This window comes from Solanum tuberosum, unplaced genomic scaffold (assembly GCF_000226075.1).
Source record: "Solanum tuberosum cultivar DM 1-3 516 R44 unplaced genomic scaffold, SolTub_3.0 scf00016, whole genome shotgun sequence".
NCBI classification, from domain to species: domain Eukaryota; kingdom Viridiplantae; phylum Streptophyta; class Magnoliopsida; order Solanales; family Solanaceae; genus Solanum; species Solanum tuberosum.
This window is the reverse complement of record NW_006238942.1, coordinates 642,251-649,750: the sequence shown is the minus strand read 5'-3', so window position 1 is coordinate 649,750 and position 7,500 is coordinate 642,251.

Sequence of the window (7,500 nt, the reverse complement as noted above, 5' to 3'; positions counted from 1 at the left end):
TTCATAAAACGAAGCGGAAGTTTACTACACTTGTCTCAAACCATCTAATACTTGAAAAGAGTTAGGGGCACAACCCATACAAAAGTCAAAACATAAAAGAAAGACACAAAAGGAAAGGTGATCAAGTCCTCAATGCTATGAGGACTCATCAAGTCTTCACTTTCTTTCTTCTACTATCAACCTAGCCACAAGGATGGAAATCAATATCGCCGAACCCTACATGTGATAAGAATGTAGGCAAGAATATGCGTTAGTACAATAATGTACTAAATATGATGGCTAGCATAAATCATCAACATAAGTATAATAGAGGCATTAGTTAACATAAGACATATACAAAAATCATTAGAGACAATAACATAAGTCATAAGCATAAGAGACATCATAATAGTACATAGGCTATTATCATAAGAGATAACAACATAGACATAGGCATAATCAATGCATCTAGTTGAACATAACATAAGATAAACACTTCATAAGTCACCCTAAGGCAAGCTTGTATAATGCATGGATAAGACCCCATAATCCACCCATGCTAAGCAAGTCACTTTAGGCCCTAATTCATATTTATCATATATTTTGATCTCATTCTTAGCTTATTTTCTCATAGATAAGGGGACATTCAACTTTAGTCAAACATATCAAGGAAAGAAACTATAGCAACAACCAAATTAGGCATACATCATACAAGTAGTCCTCATATCAAAACATACTTACAATACTTCCTTGAAGTACCCTTAGTTCATTATTCATGTTCATATTCTTATTGTGGTAGTGGAAAAGCATAAGTTACAAGCATATTCATTACATAGATCATCATAACATAAGAGGAACATATCATAAATGTCCTAAAAGCATACTTGTGCAATGCATGAATAAGACTCCATAAATCTCACTCATGCTAAGTAAACCTCCTTGAGTAACCATAGTCATAATTCATATTCTTATTCTTGTTCATATTATTGTTGATTTCCACCCATAGGTTGATGGTCAGTTGGAGCGTACTATTCAAGTCATTGAGGATATGCTGCGAGCTTGTGTTTTGGAGTTTGGTGGTCATTGGGACCAGTTATTGCCTTTGGCGGAGTTTACGTATAATAACAACTACCATTATAGCATTCAGATGGCCTCATTCGAGGCCTTGTATGGTAGACATTGTCGCTCTCTGGTGGACTGGTTAGAGTCTACAGAGCCTACGCCGCAGGGCATGGATTTTATTCAAGAGGCTTTGGACCAGGTGAGAGTGATTCAGGATAGACTCAGGACGGCTCAGAGTAGGCATAAGATTTACGCTGATCAGAGGCGTCGACCTTTGAGATTCTCTATTGGTGATCGGGTGTTCCTTCGTGTGTCGCCCATGAAGGGCGTAATGAGGTTTGGGAGGCGGGGTAAGCTTAGCCCTAGGTACATTGGGCCTTTTGAGATACTACAGACAATTGAGGAGGTTGCTTATGGGTTGGCCCTACCTCCAGTATTTTCAGCCATCCACCCAATTTTCCATGTCTTGATGTTGCGTCGGTATGTTCCTGATGAGTCCCATGTGCTCCAATATGATTCAGTCGAGTTGGATGACCGTTTGACATTTGTGGAGGAGCCAGTTGCCATTCTAGCCAGTGATGTGAAGAGGTTGCGCTCGAGAGCCATTCCTATTGTTAAGGTACGTTGGAAGCATCGTCTAGTCGAGGAGGCTACCTTGGAGACCGAGCAGGAGATGCGAGAGCAGTTTCCCAGCTTGTTTGAGCCTTCAGGTACTTCTTGATTCAGGTATTTCTTGACCCTTACTTTCGTGGACGAAAGTTCTTTTTAGTAGTGGATATTGTAATAACCCTCCAGTTCATTTATGTGTTTTGCCTTCTGTTTGTCATTTAGAGCGTTTATCTAGCGACCCCAAGTCATTTATGACTTGCTAGGATTGACAGTTCGGTCACCTGGTCGTTCGTTTGGGTATTGTGCGAGTTTGTGTTTTTTGGAGCTTATGAACCTTGAACGATCATTTCGATCAAAAGTCAAGAATATGACATCGGAATCCAATCCCGACAATTCCATCAGCTTCGAAAAGGTCATTTTAGGCTGGTAGCGTGGTCGGCATGACTCTCAAGGTTTTCAGTGTTAGTCGGTGCGAATAGGCGTTTTAACTTTAACTTTAAGCCTAAGATTGACTTTAGTCAACATTCTGAGTAAACGTGCTCGGATGAGAATTCCGTCAGCGTGTTAGCTCCGGAATGCCAAGTTTGGTCTAGATTGACGCTTCTTTTGTGTCCCAAGGTTTTTGATATTTTTTCGACTCCTTTTGTGGTTTTTGACTTAAACTGACATTTGGGGATTGGGACCCACTTTTTATCAAGATAACCTCGTATGAAAATTTCGATTGAGCCATTGAGTCCGGAATATCAAATTTGGTATGGTTTCATATCTCGTTTGCCTGCACGGGGTTCCGAACGAGTTCAGAGCACCCTGTCAGAGTTTTTAAGCTTTGGGAAAAATTGCACAAAAATCTGCTATAAAATGCAGATTATCAGCAACCCTTTCCCAAACTTAAAACCCTCATAACTCTCTCATATCTCATCCAAATTAGGCGATACAAAGTGCGGGAGCTTCGTATTTTCGGTGGCTTCACTGTAGAGTGTTCGGAAGTTGTCGGGTGCATGTAGTTGGGGAAATGATCAAAATGGTCCTTAATGTATGGGCTTCACTGAGTTCCATGAACATGCAAATACGCTGAGAATGCAAGTATATCTTAAGGAACATGATAATAAGACTGAATTTACGCAAGAGTAACTGAACGACTGGAGAGGAATTATTACCTCATGCTGGAATGGAATCAGAAGGAAAGAAATGAGGATACTTGGCCTTCATGGATGTTTCTGCTTCCCAAGTAGCTCCCTCTACTGACTAACTCCTCCACAAAACTTTAACTGAAGTGACTTCTTTGTTCTCAACCTACGAACCCGACGATCAAGAATCTCAACTTCCACCTCTTCATATGTGAGACTATCCTTCACAGCCACACTTTCTAAAGGCACTATAGATGCTTTATCACCCATACACTTCTTCATCAAGGAAATGTGAAAGACTGGATGGACTGCCGCTAGTTCTACTAGCAACTCTAACTCATAAGCCTGTTTACCAAACCTTTTCAAAATTTTGTAAGGACCTACATATCTGGAACTGAGCTTTCCTGTCTTTCCAAACCATATCACTCCCTTCATAGGTGACACCTTCAAGAAAACCCAATCATCGATTTGGAACTCTAAGTCCCTTCTCCTTACATCTGCTTAGGACTTCTAAAGACTCTGGGCTGTCTTAAGTCTATCTCTGATGAAGTGAACTTTTTCCATAGCATCATGAACTGAATCTGGCCCTATCAAGGCTGATTCACCTACTTCAAACCAACCAACAGGAGATCTACATCTACGCCCATATAATGCCTCATAAGGGGCCATCTGAATACTTGAATGGTTGCTATTATTGTAGGCAAATTTTATGAGAGATAGGTGATCATCCCAACTTCCCTTGAAATCGATCACACAAGATCTCATCATGTCCTCTAAGGTCTTAATAGTACGCTCTGCCCGACCATCCGTTTGTGGATGAAATGTCGTGCTAAGATTTACCTAAGTACCAAGACCCTTCTAGAATGACTTCCAGAAATGAGAGGTAAACTGAGGGCCTCCATCTGAGATGATAAACAAAGGAATCCCATGCAACCTGACTATCTCATTAATGTGGAGTTTAGCGTAGTCCTCCGCTGAATCTGTAGTCTTGACATCCAAGAAATGAGCGATCTTAGTAACTTTGTCTACTATTACCCAAATAGAGTCCTGCTGTCTGCGAGTACGAGGTAAACCCTTAATAATGTCCATGTTTATCACTTCCCACTTTTATGTAAGAATGTTAATCTCTTGAGTCATACCTCCTTGTTACTGATGTTCTACCTTCACCCTGTTTAGGGCACTTATCCACAAAATCTGCTATATCCCTCTGCATGCCATTCCACCAAAAGGCATTCTGCAGATCACGACAATTCTTGGTGGCACCTGGATGGATAGAATACTATTAGTTATAGGCTTCTATAAAGATCTACTATCTCAACTAACCCACCTTAGGAACATATAAACGACCCTAGTAGCGAAGCACATCATCTCCCATTTGGTAGAAAACCTCAACTTTTTGTTGATGAGTTGCATCCTTCAATTAAAGCAATATAGGATCACAGTCTTGCTTTTCCTTAACCTCCGCTACCAATGAAGATTCTGACCCATTCTGAACTATCACATCATAACCTGATATGTTCAAAATGCAAACTCTTAAGCGAGCAAGCCACCTTTGTCCAATTCCTTTCTTTCTTCATCAACATGTGCTACACTATCCATAGATTGTCTGCTAAGAGCATCAACTACTACATTGACCTTACCAGGATGGTAAAACACATTCATATCATAGTCTGTTAGAAATTCAAGCCATCTCTTCTATAACACCCCGTATCCGAAAACAGACCTCAATGCAGATTTCCAGAAATTGCAGGTGCAACCCATGGTTGCCACTCACGGACCATAGGGTGACCCACGACCCGTGTTGGTGGTCCTTGGTTCGCATATGCAACCTTCCCCAGTCTCAGCCCCAAGATTTTGTCTAAGAGTTGATCCACGGTCGGACGCACAGACCGTAGGTCAGACCATTGGCCATGGTCCACATCCGTGGATCAGACCCCCAGATCCCAGCCTCCAGTCGTGAACGACGGTTGACCAGCAGGGACCGTTGTTCCAGCCACGGTCCGTCGGTCCCGTCCATCGGTGACCCCGACATCTTTTAAGTCAGGGATCTTTTGCTCTTTTCCTTATGCGTTGGACCCCTACATTACATAGTTTAACCCTAAACTACGTAGCTTTTGTCAGCTTTAGCCTAGAAACATAACTAGAACTTACCTAAGTCAGATCATTCTTCCAAACCTTAGAAAAATTAGAGTATAAGAGGCGAAAGAGGTCAAGAACCCTAGTTCAAGAACGCCACAAGGTTCCATTAGTTTCTGCCCTGAAATCGAAAGATTTTTCCATGGAATTCGTCACCAGGTATGTGGGATTTTACTAGTGGGCTCCTTTCACCCATTAGGTCCCTAGATTTCAGTCAGAATCTTGATTCCATTAATATTATCTAGACATAGGGTTTCTTGATTGTTAGAATTGTTGGGTTTTAGCTGTTAGAATAATCCAAATCATATTACCATGTTGTAGTATTGTTTTTTCCCAGATTTATGCATAAACTCAGAACCTTAGCTATGTAGTTCTTTTAGTCCATGAATTACACATGCTAGGTCAGTTAATTCAGTTATATACATAAACATGCCTCAGTTTTTGAATGCATTACTATCATTATATTAATGTTGCAGTCTTAATTTGCATGTTAGTATTTTGAGCTATCCAGTATTACAACATTTCAGTCATAGAATGTTAATTACTTATTTGATTTGGAGAAGCTTAATACCGAGTGGACTAGGGTCAGTCACCCTCAAGTCCTAGAACTAGGTGCCCCGTAGGTTGTAAGTCCCCTCTATGGGCATTAATTTAGTGATCACGCTAGCATACCTCTATACCTTTGGCAAGGTATATTATGTCCTCCCGATGAGGTGTATACATCGGAATCCATATTTAGCTCCTATGGTTTTATGTCGGTTATTAGTAGCTCCCTTATAGTTTAGTCAAATTCTATTGCATTGACTATGTTATCATTATAGTTCAGTATTCAGTCTCAGCATGTTATAAACTTGGTCATTGCATTCAGTTTAGCCATGTACAGTATTTCCAGTATCCTTATTATGTTCAGATTACATCGTTGCCTATTGCTTGTTCAATTATGTTATTATTTAGCCTTACTCTACCCTGCATGCTTATTACCTTTCAAGTACTGAAACATACTATGTGCTACATTGTAACGATCTGAGAGCACCCCATAGTCGTTACCGGCGTATTCGACCTCTCGAAGGTCTTATACAAGCCCTTAGCATTCACCGTCGCATTTATCATAGAAAAATAGTGGAAAATTTAAAACTTTTTCATAATATAACACAAGACTTAAAAGTCACCTCATTAAACCATTAATACAAAATCGGAGTAATACGTCTCAAGGTAACCATCTTAAAACATGACTAAAACACAAGAGGGACACAACCCTTACAATACAAAAGAAACTACTATCTAGTACATAGAACTTAAGGAAACTCTTTAACATAAAGGTCCTTGAATCTTTAAGGACACACCCGAACTTGGGAATAGTAAGCCAAGCTCCTCAGTTCTAGGAAAGACCCTTTAGCCACCACCAAATACACTTGGTGTAAAAGATGAAGAAGAATGGTGTTAGTACAAGAATGCACTAAGTATGATAACCATGCAAAACATGCTTTTAAAAGGACATTTAGTTGGAAACTATGCATCATGCCTTTTTAGAGAAACTTCATGAACATTTAGTACATTAGGCACAATATAAACCACATACATCATCATACAAATGGAACCCATTCATAATTGCACATAGAGCCAATTATAACATTTTAGGCACATTCAACGCATACAATACATTACCTTCCTCTTTATCTTAACTCCTTTCCTCAAGCAACCCTTAGGGAATACATGGTGCAATGTACCACCTTAAGGTTACTAAGAGTGAACTTACATATAGCCTTCATCAATCCAACCACATATATTCATAGAATCATAAGTACACCATAAGACATATTCTTCACAGAGGAACCATCACCTAAGACAACCCCCAATTCACACTAGTGCAATGTGCAAATAGCATCCCATAATACTACTCACACAAAGTGTTCCTAGGAAGCCACCATAAACTAGGCAAATCATATTCAACAAATCATACATCTCCATTTAACATTAGACATAAGACCAACATACTTCATAACATCATATAAGGACTCATTCCTTTACTACATCATTAGTCATAACCCATTTAGTTCATACCATAGGTAAACCACCCTTACAACCCCTTCACAAACTCACTTGTGCAATGTACACATGGAGTCCCATAACCCCACATACACTAAGGAAACCCATGAAGAAGTCATAAGTGTAATTCACATGCATAATCATACTTCATGTCTTGACACAAGTAAAGTAAACCTTAACATTCTTTCATATTAACATACATAGACCATAGTCTTCACAACAAAAAGAGCCTAATCATAACCTCCCTGAGAGTCCACTTGTGCAATGCATAAGTAGGGTCCTTAGTCCTACCTACACTAAGTAACTCTTTAATAAATCATGACTAGAGTTCACATTCTTATCTTATTTAATTTCTTAACTTTCGGGGACATTGCCATAACCGACATAGACCATGTGAGCTACATGGAATCCGATATTCTACTCCCACACCGAAAAGAGAGGGTACTACTTACCAAATTAGGACTTACATACATAATAGCTTTCTAGAGGATCCACTAAGCTAATACCTATGGGGGCACGTAGTTATGGAACAAGGAGATTG